Source organism: Primulina tabacum, chromosome 16 (assembly GCF_025594145.1).
Source record: "Primulina tabacum isolate GXHZ01 chromosome 16, ASM2559414v2, whole genome shotgun sequence".
NCBI classification, from domain to species: Eukaryota; Viridiplantae; Streptophyta; class Magnoliopsida; order Lamiales; family Gesneriaceae; genus Primulina; species Primulina tabacum.
The window spans coordinates 27,031,637-27,047,371 of NC_134565.1; the positions used below are offsets into that span (position 1 = coordinate 27,031,637).

A 15,735-nucleotide genomic window follows, 5' to 3' on the forward strand; every position below is an offset into this window, starting at 1 on the left:
ATTGAGGGAGAAAATAGCTGAAAAAGAATCCATGTAGTAAAACAAGAAAAATCCAAGTCTAAATTTGACAGAAGAGCCACTGAAGACAATGAGGATGACGATGAGGATCTGTTTTATAACGGCCCGAAAATTCATGTTTGAAAATTTGCGGAAAAATTAAAAATTTTCTATTTAAAATAATCAAAATTTGCCTCATTCACAAAATCAACTGATAAATCAAGTTTAAATGTTCAAAATAGCAGCGGAAGAAATTATTATTCGCCAAAATAACAAGTTAAAGTATCCAACAACTGATAAAATGTTTGAGCATAAAAAAATGGCAAGTGCTGTAAATGAGGTCCTCGGGTGCCACTACTGCCGACCCTAAGCTAGCTCACTGGTCCCCGCCCTCGGCCCCGACATCATCAGTACCTACAACAATCAAGTCTAGTGAGCCTAAAGACTCAGTATGCATATATCGTAAATAACGAGTAAATAATATAGTAAAATTTTCATGAGATAAAATATCATGTCATGAGGCATAATGTGAAAATAACTAGTCATGAGCAATTATAATACGTGCATAACTGAACTGAAAGACATAGTACTGAAATAGCATGTAAAAATTTTCTGGTGAGATTATGGTCTACGCAAGTGGTCCCTGAACTGAACTGAACTGAGCTGACCGGTAACTGGCGACCGGACCGGTAACTGGCGACCGGACCGGTAACTGGCGACCGGGTTTAATAATGTACGTCTGATCAGACTACTGCCACAGTATACTGGGTGAAACAACTGAACTGACCGGTAACTGGCGACCGGACCGGTAACTGGCGACCGGGTTTAATAATGTACGTCTGATCAGACTACTGCCACAGTATACTGGGTGAAACAACTGAACTGACCGGTAACTGACGACCGGACCGGTAACTGGCGACCGAGTTTAATCATGATAGTAAAGTGACCACAAGCAATATCGCATAAATCTCAAAATGAATATTTTTGCACGTAATATAATTAATCAACATAATTAAATATCCTGCAATAATTTCGATCTTCTTGCATTAAAATCATGTACTTGCGATATTTAAAAATACCTATATGGCTTGATTGAAGAGTGAAAGAAGATATAAACATGCCTTGGTTTGTTTTGACAGAAAACAAACGAAATAACGACGCGGCGCGGCGGAGACGGAGTGCTCTTCACTTTCTCACTTTTTCTCTCTTAAATCCTTTAAACCGAGCATGCACCATAATTATTATAATAGCGTAAAAATCGTAAACTGTGATGCATGAACATTTAAAAATATCATGATTTGTGCTCAGGGCGCTGCTAGGACCAAAATCTCACCACGGGTGCAAAATGACCATTTTGCCCCTGGAAACCCAAATATTATCGTTTCAACCATGGACCTCTAAAATTGACCCGAAACTTACCAAATACCTTAAAATATCCCAAAAACATAATTATAAGCATTCCTAGACGTAAACTCGAGCCCATAACACAACTTAACCAATTTGTTTTAAAAACTTGGACCGGGGTCCCGGTTTTAACCCGAATCGACTCGAAACTGAACCAAATTCTTCCCAACTTTCCACCTATGTCTTAAAAACACTTAATAGACCCTAGACAAATGTCAATAAGCTGCTAATCCACGGCTGAAATTTCCAGAACCTAACTTCATCTCTCGGTCCTATCTCATTATGCCACCTCACATGCACATATCCCTCAAAAGCTCTCGCCTCAAGCTCCCCCGTCGCTCCAGCCACATACCAGCCTACCAAGGACCTAGGCTAGACCCCGAAGAACCTACCAGACCCATAAAGCCAGCCCCATGCAGCCAGCATGAAAGAAACGAACGCTTAGAGCCCGAATCATCACACCCGAGACTCTCCTCCAAAGTGTGCAGCGGCCCTTCAGCGGTTCCAGCGATGGTTGGCCTCTTCAGGGCCGTGACTCAGACCCAAGAGGGTCTGGTCCAAACCCTGGTTCAGCCATCTCATCACCCTTCCCACCTCTTGACCGAAACACGGCCCTCACTCACGAACCACCATGAACGGCCCTCGATCTCTCACCCTACAGCACACATGAATGATTTCAATCGACAAATCACATCTTGCCACTAATGACTGCCACATACATGCCCTAACCCTGCAGTCCCTTGCACATAGGATCAATGAAACGTGAGTTGACACAAAATAATCACATGGCATGAACAAACACCAATAATCCTTCATGTTCTAAATAGGATCGGAAAAACACACTCCAAGACCCACGTATCAGTGATATATGACATGTGTGATGCACAAATAATGGAGTGATTAGGGTTAGGTCAGGGGCTTAATTTATAATATTAGATAGTTAACCATAATCCAATGGGCCTAAACTTGATAATTAAAGGTTTAAAATGATTTCAAGCCCAACTAGCTTAAAAGTAGGCCCATTAAATCCAATCACACTCCTGAAAATATTTTGAAAATATTAGCCGAAACATTAAAAAAAAATCCTCCGATTCGATAAAAGTTGCGTACCGATAAAAATTAAAATCATGCGAGTAAAAATACCCAGAAATTCTCATTTTTGAAAATTACCCTTAAAAACGCTTTAAATTAATTTATAAAAAAATAAATCGTATAATAAAATAATTTTCCTGAACATTCTCCGTTCTCCAATCCTCGTTCGAGCGTAAAATGCACTTAGAAAATCCCTACTGCATGAATTTCTAAAATGTATGGAATAAATTCTACCATACATGAATTATGCATAAAAATAATTAAACACGAATTAATAAAATAAACATGCATTTTATGCTTTAAAAGAACTTAATAAAATACCAAAGAAATTTAATAATTTGCATGCATGTGGTTCACGTGGACTTTCCGATTTTCAGGACGTTACAATCTCTCCCCTCTTAAATTGAATTTCGTCCCCGAAATTCGCTTATCCTTGATAATCACAAAGTTTAAACTTAGTTCTAATATCCCAATGGTCACGCTTTCGCGGCGCTACTCTGATAAAATAATAAATCTTAAGATGTCTTTATGTCTTCCTCGGTTCTGATTAACTCTACCTTCTAATCCTCGTTTGCGAATCGTAACTTAAAATAACTTATGGTGACTTAGTTCTATTCTACTATGAACTCGAATTTTACTTATCTCGCAATTCCTCATAATAGAGATGAATGTCCAAACTTATCACACCTTACTTTTCTTATATTATACCCTTAATATTCATCGAACTATTACATTAGTATTTATGCGGTTCAACTTAAGAAACCTTAGCACCAAAAGTTACTGATCGACTTCTATCCTCGGTAAAACAATTAAATGTTAAACCATATCTCAACCTCATAATAAGATTAGCCCAAGATCCTTGAATCGTATCTTTATCTTATGGCACCAAACTTACATAACTTAATTATTTACAAGTACATCCCAAATATTAAATTGTCGCAATTCTTAAATTTCGAGTAGTGATAATTCATAAAACCCATTTATACAATATCAAACTTCTACCTATATTTTAAAGCCCTTCAAGTCTCAATTACATGCTTAAATCATTTTCTTCCAAATTACAATATAGTTGAAGCCTAAGGCCCTTGGACTTTCCTCATTGAAATGAATGTTGCATTCTTACGTATCCTCAATGCTTAATACATGCTAGCATATAAAACTTATTAAGTCATCCCATGGTAGCCTTAGAATAATTTTAATAAATCAACTTCACTTATAACCCGTAGAGTTCTAGAATCCCCATATCAAGGTTTTAGATTTCTTACTCGATAAAATTCTTATCATTCGACCATTGGTAACTTATGTTGAACACAACTAATAATTCCCTTTTGTTTTTATCTCACCCAAAATTTTCGTATGAACGCATATCCCCTAAATTTGAAATTCAAACTTACGCAACCCAAATAGTGTTGGATAACATAATTCCAACACACATATTCACTTATTCTCAGGTTCCTTCATGACTCATAAAAATTCCTCAATACAAGGTGTCTACCTCAATTCTTACATGCGTCTATCAAATAACCTAACCATCAATCATATCCAACTTTCTAGAAAATCAAATTCCAACAAAGGTGTAAGTTTAACTCTTAAAATCATGATTAAAACTTATGATACACCAAAATTAAGTTCCAAAAATTTTGTTAGCTCAATGTCTACTCTTATAACTTAACTAACTGATCAACTTCACATTAAATTGTCATCACTTCAAATTCTTAATTTGCTACAACATTATTTCACTAACGCTTAAATTTTCACGCCTAAGATTGATTCATCCTACAATGTCCTTGGTTACCATTCATTATATTATAACCTCAAATATCTAAATATTCTATATCTGCTTCGAGCCTAAATAACCGAAAATTCATATCATCTGAACCGTTCAATTCTCACTTACTACTAAATAGGTTCTCAAATTTCTTAAAATTGTAAAATTAATTCTTACTTTCCTCGAATATCATCCAACTTTTCCCTAAATCTCGAAATTCCACAATCACCCATTAGTCCTCAGTATTCCCAATTTCATTTTATAGATTTCCCGCATCATAAGGTTCAATAGCCTTAAGTTTATTAAACCCAAAATTAATTCTCATAACACGTCTTACATTTCTATAAATACTTAAAATTCCAATTCCTCAAAAGTTCGCATTTAATCCTTAAAATTTTGAAAATTGCAATCTGACCCTTACAGTTCTCCAAATTTACATTTTGGCCCTCCAACTCTTCGAAATTTGCATCATTGTTGTAATGCCCGAGATTTTATACCGTGTTAAATTACGATTATTGATTTTTAATCGAGATAATTATGAAAGGGCTAACCGAGACACGAAATGAGATCGCGTGTGAAAATTGATGTGCGAGGACAGTAGCATTGGCGCACATGCGCGACCGGATGCGCGCACATACGCCAAACTGGTAGAAGACCTCGCGCATATGCGCGGAAGATGTCGCGCATATGCACGAGCCTATGCAAGTGAGGTCCAAAAGACATCGCGCATATGCGCCAGTAATGTCGCGCATATGCGCGAGCTGCCAAGGCCGAGACCAGTAGGTCTCGCGCATATGCGCCAGTAATGTCGCGCATATGCGCGAGACATGCAAATTGAAAAATTGCCACGTTTCCTTGGCATGGGAATTGGATATATATATATATATAAAGAAACGTAATTCCTCAGAAGTTTCAGAAAAGAGGAACGAGAGCTTCCGGGGGAATTACGTTCAATTCGATTTGCGATCAATCCGTCTGTCCAAATTTGAATCCGAGTACGGCACCGTGTTCCTAGCAACGACAGCTACAACAGGACATAAGTTTTGTTAAGTTTTATTAAGATTTGGAATTATGCTATGTCCAGAATCAGATACGATTCATATATAGTGTTCTTGACATAGTAGACATCATAGAATCGAAGTCAGATTAAGAAACAGATTGATTATGGAATTGTTATGAATTTCAGAGTTAAATTGACTGAGATGTGATGTCAGATTCGTACGGTGGTTGATTATAAGTTATTGGAATTAGTATATACTGGTGTGGTATCACCGGTATCGCAAGATTGTACTGTTGTACCGTCAGAATTTGATAAGACGGGGATGTTTTGATTTGAATAGAATATTGATACAGTATAGTGATATTATCATTACCAGATTGAACATTGACAGGCTTTGAGTCGAGACTTCGATTGTATCAGAGCGACATCATAAAAGGTATAAATAAATGTTGATTCGAGATTGCACAACTCGAGTTAGGTTTGACTTGAGTTTCCCAAAATCACATACTTTATTTTATTGCATTGATATTTGCAAATTATCAGATTGATATGTTTAGTCTATTGAATTTATAGCAGAGCAAGAGTCCGAGTCTAGGGCAGATCAGCCTAGCTAGGACAGAACCGCCGAGTCTTTGACAGAACAGCTAAGACTCTAGACTTAATGTGTATCGATGAGCTTAGATGTAGATCGACTTCTATTGTAGACATTCGATACAGCATGCCAAAGTCTAAATTAGATCGGGATTCCTAGATTAGAAATAAGTTGAGATGAGATAACGAGTCATTGATTTAAACACAGATTGGTATTGATTCATGTAGTCAGATTAGATACATGTGTTAATGTTTGTTTATTCTTTTATATATGTGTTATATGATTGCATTGATACATTGTTTATACTGGGATTTTATTCTCACCGGAGTTGTCCGGCTGTTGTCGTGTTTGTATGTGTGCATGGCAACAGGTGGGACAGGTTCAGGGTCACAGATGTGAAGAAAGATCGAGATTAGAGTGGTGGCTACGGACTTGGACTAGAGATAGGGTTTAAACACTTGCTCTATAGTTGTTAACCCTTAGTTGAGACTGATTGTATATAATGCAAGACTTGTACTTTTAATACTGAGATGTATATATATGTTTTATTTCACTACGTTCCGCATGTTAAAAAAAAAATTTAGACCCTGTTTATTATAATTGATTACATTAGTCCCAATGACGATTAAGAAGATGATTAGTGTCCGGGTCCCCACAACAGGTGGTATCAGAGCGATAGATCCTTTAGATTGAGATAGAAGAGGCTGGTGAGCGGGGTAGATTGAGGATTTCTTTCCTGCTTTTGAATGCTAGCATGTCTTACTGCTTTAATACATGTTACTTGCTTATCTGATTTGATATAGTAATATGTTTTATTGAGAATGGATCAGCACCGATTCTAGATCAGCAGTAAGATAATCAGAGGAGGACTGAAGTTGGTTGTTGTATTTGAGTTACTAATTCTGTTGATAACCAGATATGCCTCCCAGACGAATTCCAGAACAGGGTAGTACATCAAATCCTCCAATGGATGTAACACCGACTCCAATGGAAACGTTACTGAAAAGATTTCAGTCATTTCACCCGCCAACTTTGAAAGGAACAGAGAACGCTGTGGAGTGCGAGAGTTGGCTTGACGATATTGAAATGCTCTTTGATTCATTGGAGTATACAGATGAGCGGCGAATTCGATTGATTGGACACCAGTTACACGATGTTGCAAAGAACTGGTGGATTACGATAAAGAGGGCTTTGGAGCATAGAGGTACGACTATCACCTGGAATGTATTTAGAACTGAATTTTATCAACGATTCTTTCCAGTGTCGTACAGAAAAGACAAGGGGGCGGAGTTTGCTAATCTAAGGTAGGGACAGATGAACATAGAAGAGTATGTGTCCAAGTTCTCCACCTTGTTGAAATTTGCTCCACATGTTGCTGATAGCGAGGAAGCTACTGCTGATCAGTTCATCAATGGTTTGAACCCAGAGATTTTTACATTGGTGAACACAGGGAGACCGAATAACTTTACTGACGCCCTGAACAGAGCCAAAGAAGCAGAAGCCGGTCTGATGAGACAGAAAAGGGCTTCATTTGTGCCTCCAGGACCGAAACCACAGCAACCACCTCCCAGATTTGAGGGTGGCAGCAGCAGTGGAGGGAAGAAGGAATTTTTGAAAGCCAGAGGAAAGCAATTTAAGAAATCTGGCAGCAGTTCTTCTAGCTCCGGTGGTTCCCGACAGAGCCAGAGTTATACTGGAGTTTATTGTAAGACTTGCAGAGGAAGACATGCAACTGAGCAATGCCAAGGAGTAACTGGTAGTTGCAACATCTGTAAACAGCCGGGACACTTTGCTAAAGTGTGTCCACAGAGAGGGTCCCAAAGATCTCAGGGAGCCGAGTCATCGGGATCATCAGCACAGACTGAGAGACGATCAGCTGCTGTTCATACATTCCAGCCAGCGCCAGCTCAGTCACAGCAGAGGCCAGGAGGTAGTCCAGACTGTTAGCCAGCCTCCTAGACAGCAGGCCAGAGTATTCGCTTTGACCGAGGAGCAGGCCCAGGAAGCACCAGATGACGTTGTGGCAGGTAACTATTCTTTATGTGGTTACCCTGCTTATGTATTGATTGATACCGGTGCTTCACATACTTTTATTTCTGAACTATTTGCATTAAGTCATGCATTGCCTGTAGAGTCTTTAGCTACTATAGTGTCTGTCTCTTCTCCTTTAGGGACAGGTTTGATATCAGTAAATTCTGTAAAACATTGTGTACTACAGTATGACGGGCATGAGATTGAGTTAGAGTGTATTGTACTGGGGTTGTCTGATTTTGACTGTATTATCGGTATTGATATGCTGACCAAGTACAGAGCTACAGTTGATTGTTTCCACAAGAGAGTGAGATTCAGGCCTGACATGGCTGAAGAGTGGAAATTCTACGGTAAGGGTTCTAGATCGAGAATTCCTTTAATATCCGTATTATCTATGATTCGATTATTACAGAAAGGAGTAGAGGGATTCCTTGTCTATTCAGTAGATGTACTGAAGTCGAGTCCATCATTGGCAGACCTGCCAGTGGTACGTGAGTTTGCTGACGTCTTCCCAGATGAGATCCTGGGATTACCTCCAGTTAGAGAGATAGACTTCAGCATTGAATTGATGCCAGGTACAGTTCCGATTTCTAGAGCCCCGTACAGAATGGCACCAATTGAGTTGAAAGAATTAAAGGATCAGCTGGAAGACTTACTGGCCAAGGGGTACATCAGACCAAGTGTTTCTCCTTGGGGTGCTCCAGTACTGTTTCTAAGAAAGAAGGACGATTCGATGAGACTCTGCATCGACTATCGGCAACTGAACAAGGCAACGATAAAGAATAAATATCCTTTGCCTCGTATTGATGATTTGTTTGACCAGTTGCAGGGTTCTTCTATATATTCCAAGATCGATTTGAGATCTGGATATCATCAGCTTGAGAGTCAGAGATTCTGATATCTCAAAGACAGCATTCAGAACCAGGTATGGACACTATGAATTTATTGTCATGCCGTTTGGTCTGACTAATGCTCCAGCTGTATTTATGGGATTAATGAACCGTGTCTTCCAGAAATATCTCGATGATTTTGTGATTATTTTCATCGATATATTTTGATTTATTCAAAGAATATGAGTGAGCATGCTGAGCATTTAAGAACTGTGTTGCGAATTTTAAGGGCTGAGAAATTATATGCTAAACTGTCGAAATAGCGAGTTTTGGTTAAGACAGGTAGTATTTTTGGGACATATTATATCTGGAGATGGGATATCAGTGGATCCCAGCAAGGTTGAGGCCGTGATTTCTTGGCCGAGACCGACGTCAGTGCCTGAAATTCGCTAGTTTCATGGGTTTAGCGGGATATTACCGTCGTTTTATTAAAGATTTCTCAAGTATTGCTAAACCAATTACTCAGCTGACTCAGAAAAATGCTCCATTTTTTTGGTCTGAAGAATGCGAGACCAGTTTTCTGGAGTTAAAGAAGAAGTTGACCACCAGTGCCCCGGTGTTGACTATCCCATCCGGTACTGGTGATTTTATGGTTTATTGCGACGCTTCTCATAGAGGGTTGGGATGTGTTCTGATGCAGCGAGGGCATGTTATTGCTTATGCCTCAAGACAGCTTAAACCACATGAGACCCGTTATCCAATTTATGACCTGGAATTGGCAGCCATTGTCTTTGCATTAAAGATATGGCGACACTATCTTTACGGTGAGAAGTTCGAGATATATTCTGATCATAAAAGTTTGAAATATCTGTTTTCACAATCTGAATTGAATATGAGGCAACGAAGATGGCTTGATTTGCTTAAGGATTTTGATTGTGAAATCAAATACTATCCGGGAAAGTCTAATGCAGCAGCTGATGCACTAAGTCGAAAGGTATGTTCCTTATCCTTGTCGACGATCGGTGTTTCAAATTTGATAGAAGACTGCTATTTGTCTGGATTAGCATTTGAAAACAGATTAGAGACCGTTGAGACTTCATACGGTGCAAGTAGAACCAGAGCTGATTATGAGGATTAAAGCGGCTCAGAAAGTTGATCAGAATGTACAGAGATCAATAGTGATGGTCAGAACAGGGCATCGATCGGAGTATCAGGTACATGATAACGTCTTGTATGTGAATAATTCGTCTGGTTGTACCGAATGTTTCAGATTTGAGACGACAGATATTGTCAGAAGCGCACAACAGTCGATTCAATATTCATCCTGGTGGCAGAAAGATGTATAATGATTTGAAAAGACAGTTCTGGTGGAAACAAATGAAGACTGACATTGCCAAATTTGTTTCCAAATATCTGAATTGCCAGTAGGTGAAAGTAGAAAGAAAGAAACCAGGAGGTTTATTACAGAGTTTGTCCATTTCTGAATGGAAATAGGATCACATTTCCATGGATTTTGTGACGTAGCTACCGCGTTCCTCCCGAGGTTGTGATGCGATTTGGGTCGTGATTGACAGATTGACCAAATCCGCATGTTTTATTCCGTACAAGATGACGTACAGATTTGACCAGATGGCAGAGATCTATGTCAGAGAAGTGGTCAGATTGCACGGAGTGCCGAAGTCAATTGTATCAGACCGTGATCCTCGATTTACTTCGCACTTCTGGCAGAGCTTGCAGCAGGCTCTCGGTACGAAGTTACATCTGAGTACCGCATATCATCCACAGACTGACGGATAGTGAGAGCGAACTATCCAGACACTGGAGGATATGCTGAGAGCAGTAGTGCTTGATTTTAGCACTAATTGGCAAGATGCATTGACACTTTGTGAGTTTTCGTACAACAACAGCTATCAGACGAGTATTGAGATGACACCATTTGAAGCGTTGTACGGAAAGAAGTGTCGATCCCCTCTCTATTGGGATGATATCTCTGAAGTGCCTGAGATTAGACCTGATATGATCAGAGATATGACAGAAAAAGTGAAGCTAATTCAAAAGAAAATGAAGGCAGCATAAGACAGACAGGCCAAATATGCCAATGTTCGATGTAGACCGTTGGTATTTGAGACATGAGACCGAGTATTTTTAAAGATTTTACCTTTCAGAGGAGTTGTCAGATTTGGCAAGAAAGGAAAACTGTCTCCACGATATATTGGGCCTTATGAGATTCTCGAAAAGATAGGAGATCGTGCATATCGACTCGCATTACCGCCTTCATTATCCGGGATACATGATGTCTTTCATGTATCGTTATTAAGGAAATACTTTCCTGATGCTTCACATGCTATTCAGCCAGACGAGGCCGAAATGGATGAGACGTTGAGCTATATTGAAAAACCGATTCAAATTATTGATCGTAAAGAAAAACAGCTCAGAACGAAGACCATTCCACTTGTGAAAGTTCAATGGACTCGTCATGGCACTGAAGAAGCAACCTGGGAAACTGAATCAGATATGAGACAAGAATTCCCTGAGTTGTTTCGATAATGTAAACTTTTTAGACCGTTTCTGTATATACTCCCTATTGATATAATTGAATGCCTGTGATTTCGAGGACGAAATCGTATCTTAGGGGGGGAGAAATGTAATGCCCGAGATTTTATACCGTATTAAATTACGATTATTGATTTTTAATCGAGATAATTATGAAAGGGCTAACCGAGACACGAAATGAGATCGCGTGTGAAAATTGATGTGCGAGGACAGTAGCATTGGCGCACATGCGCGACCGGATGCCCGCACATGCGCCAAACAGGCAAAAGACCTCGCGCATATGCGCGGAAGATGTCGCGCATATGCGCGAGCCTATGCAAGTGAGGTCCAGAAGACATCGCGCATATGCGCCAGTAATGTCGCGCATATGCGCGAGCTGCCAAGGCCGAGACCAGTAGGTCTCGCGCATATGCGCCAGTAATGTCGCGCATATGCGCGAGACATGCAAATTGAAAAATTGCCACGTTTCCTTGGCATGGGAATTGGATATATATATATATAAAGAAACGTAATTCCTCAGAAGTTTCAGAAGAGAGGAACGAGAGCTTCCGGGGGAATTACGTTCAATTCGATTTGCGATCAATCCGTCTGTCCAAATTTGAATCCGAGTACGGCACCGTGTTCCTAGCAACGACAGCTACAACAGGACGTAAGTTTTGTTACGTTTTGTTAAGATTTGGAATTATGCTATGTCCAGAATCAGATATGATTCATATATAGTGTTCTTGACATAGTAGACATCATAGAATCGAAGTCAGATTAAGAAACAGATTGATTATGGAATTGTTATGAATTTCAGAGTTAAATTGACTGAGATGTGATGTCAGATTCGTATGGTGGTTGATTATAAGTTATTGGAATTAGTATATACTGGTGTGGTATCACCGGTATCGCAAGATTGTACTGTTGTACCGTCCGAATTTGATAAGACGGGGATGTTTTGATTTGAATAGAATATTGATACAGTATATTGATATTGTCATTACCAGATTGAACATTGACAAGCTTTGAGTCGAGACTTCGATTGTATCAGAGCGACATGATAAAAGGTATAAATAAATGTTGATTCGGGATTGCACAACTCGAGTTAGGTTTGACTTGAGTTTCCCAAAATCACATACTTTATTTTATTGCATTGATATTTGCAAATTATCAGATTGATATGTTTAGTCTATTGAATTTATAGCAGAGCAAGAGTCCGAGTCTAGGGCAGATCAGCCTAGCTAGGGCAGAACCGCCGAGTCTTTGACAGAACAGCTAAGACTCTAGACTTACGGTGTATCGATGAGCTTAGATGTAGATCGACTTCTATTGTAGACATTCGATACAGCATGCCAAAGTATAAATTAGATCGGGATCCCTAGATTAGAAATAAGTTGAGATGAGATAACGAGTCATTGATTTAAACACAGATTGGTATTGATTCATGTAGTCAGATTAGATACATGTGTTAATGTTTGTTTATGCTTTTATATATGTGTTATATGATTGCATTGATACATTGTTTATACTGGGATTTTATTCTCACCGGAGTTGTCCGGCTGTTGTCGTGTTTGTTTGTGTGCATGGCAACATGTGGGACAGGTTCAGGGTCACAGAGGTGAAGAAAGATCGAGATTAGAGTGGTGGCTACGTACTTGGACTAGAGATAGGGTTTAAACACTTGCTCTATAGTTGTTAACCCTTTGTTGAGACTGATTGTATATAATGCAAGACTTGTACTTTTAATACTGAGATGTATATATATGTTTTATTTCACTACGTTCCGCATGTTAAAAAAAAAATTTAGACCCTGTTTATTATAATTGATTACATTAGTCCCAATGACGATTAAGAAGATGATTAGCGTCCGGGTCCCCACAATTGTCCCCATAAAATTTTCCATCTTTACCTCATTAAAATTTTAGATTCTCGAACTCGAAATTTAATCCCAAAATTTGGTAAATTCGAAAATAGTCCCTTAGAATTTTATTTTTTGAACTTAGGTCCTCAAATCATTGGTTATTATAATTAGGTCTTTAAAATTCTCAATTCCTGCAATTCAATCCTTAAATCCAACTATGTAGAGCATGCATCCTAAATTAATTCTCATAATTAATCTTACATTTCCATAGATACTTAAAATCCTCAAATTGTACATTTATAATCATAAAGATTGTCGTAGTCTTCGAATCGCTATTGCTTATATAAAATCCTCAAAAATTTACTCGACTAGCAACCAAGAACCATTAATAACTTCTTAGAAATTCTACAAGTCTCAAAAGCATTCATAATTTTTAAGATTAATTTATAACCCATAAGGAGGACATCAACACTACTGACCTAAAAATTAATATAGTCAAATCATTTTCAACCTCTCCTAAAGCCCAATATTCGAATTCTTAGACATGTCCAATTCCAAACGTACCCAACATGCATAATTCCATAATTTATTATTATTATTATTATTTTAATTTAAATAAACACTAAACAATTAAAATCTGAACGTAAAAACATTTCATGAAAACATGCTGTTAAAATAATTCATGCTTTAAATAAAATGCGTAAATGTAAAACTTACAGACCGAAGACGTGACTTTGTGAGCTTCTCGAGGTCAGTAGTAGTACAACCCTTTACAGAACCATTGCTCTGATACCAGCTATAACGGCCCGAAAATTCATGTTTGAAAATTTGCGGAAAAATTAAAAATTTTCTCTTTAAAATAATCAAAATTTGCCTCATTCACAAAATCAACTGATAAATCAAGTTTAAATGTTCAAAATAGCAGCAGAAGAAATTATTATTCGCCAAAATAACAAGTTAAAGTATCCAACAACTGATAAAATATTTGAGCATAAAAAAATGGCAAGTGCTGTAAATGAGGTCCTCGGGTGCCACTACTGCCGACCCTAAGCTAGCTCACCGGTCCTCGCCCTCGGCCCCGACATCATCAGTACTTACAACAATCAAGTCTAGTGAGCCTAAAGACTCAGCATGCATATATTGTAAATAACGAGTAAATAATATAGTAAAATTTTCATGGGATAAATATCATGTCATGAGGCATAATGTGAAAATAACTAGTCATGAGCAATTATAATACGTGCATAACTGAACTGAAAATCATAGTGAAAATGTTTGCTCCTTGGAGCCTTGTACTGAATGATTCATGAATTATTAAGTTTCTAATATCCTTATGATACAGTTTATAGTGAAATTGATGAATATTTTGTAAAAGTAATCTTGAAAGCCACTTTTTGGAAAAGAGTGTTTCGAGTAGAAAATTTAAGTCGAGTTGGCGATTTATCCACTTTTATGTATAAATAATGCGTTGGCCAATCCATGGCCTTCAACCATTGAGGTGGTTGTTCATTTTCGTTCTTTTATTTATGTTGTCCTTTTATAATTTCATGATGATGACGTGAAAGCTTGAATCTCCAAGTTGCTTGCAAGATGGTTTGGTGATTGAATGTCATCACCACGAGTTGAAAATATGCGAGTTGAAGAAAATATGCAAGTTGAAAATATGCCTGGTAGTTATTTATATGTGTTTGATGATGGTTAAAAGGACACTAATATACTTGTTATGAAATAAATTATATAAAACATGACATTTGGACATTTTGCAGAAAATTTGGCATAGTTTTCCCTCTAAATATAACTCAACCACAACCTCAAGCACATCACAAATCAAGAAGAAAAAAAAATATTGACAATACAGTAAGTCAATAACCAGAGATATTTTATAATAATGCAGGTCTGCTGGCCACATTCATTCATCTACGATCCACCATATATTGTATTTGCAAATACCAAAATTGTTCTTTATAAGCCAACCAATTAGCTTTCTGGCTAGAAAAACTGCATTTTCCATCCAAAAATTATCAAAGAACAATAAAAAGGAAAATAAAGATAGTGTGTTGGTGCAATTACTCTAATCTATGCGTTTTAATTCTTTTCCATGTGCTTGACACTCCATACATATGTGTTCTACTACATGCAAAGATTTTCATTCAAATTTGGTAATTTTCTTTTAGATTTGTCAGTGACACTCCTATGTAGGGACCTTCTTCATTTTTATTAACCTTTAAGATATTTCTTCTTGCATTGGCATTTGAAATTCTCAAATCCACACCTTCTCTAACTACCATTCTTGCAAAATAAATGGGAATAATTTGATAAATCAATGGAGTGGTGATAAAAAAGTTCAAATGCTCAGATAATAATGCAACATAACAAAGTCAGCCAAAAGAAGCCACTTCTCTTTTTTAAATTCCCAATAGCTGCTTTACAATTCACCCTGTAGTGTTTTTGTGTGGAAAAAGTAAAGTGTCCTAGTTGGGATCTTGGAGTTGCATTTGAATCATTCAAAGACAATACATGCCCTTTAAAGTTTTAAATTCCATTACTTGGAGGATTAACAGATCAAGGCATGATTTTACAAATATTGAAAGATCAAATTCAAGTGTTCTATGAATCTAAGAAGAG

General features: G+C 37.9%; 1 long non-coding RNA gene across 1 annotated transcript in view; it reads right to left on the bottom strand.

The window, feature by feature from the left end:
- Positions 1–607: 607 nt before the first annotated feature.
- LOC142529207 (uncharacterized) overlaps positions 608–15,735 on the bottom strand; it is a 73,071-nt gene continuing 57,943 nt past the window's right edge. Inside the window, exons 2-3 of the long non-coding RNA XR_012815850.1 lie at positions 799–1,392; positions 608–655 (exon numbers count right to left, since the gene is read on the bottom strand). This is a non-coding gene — a long non-coding RNA (uncharacterized LOC142529207). The remainder of the gene's footprint in view (positions 656–798; positions 1,393–15,735) is intronic.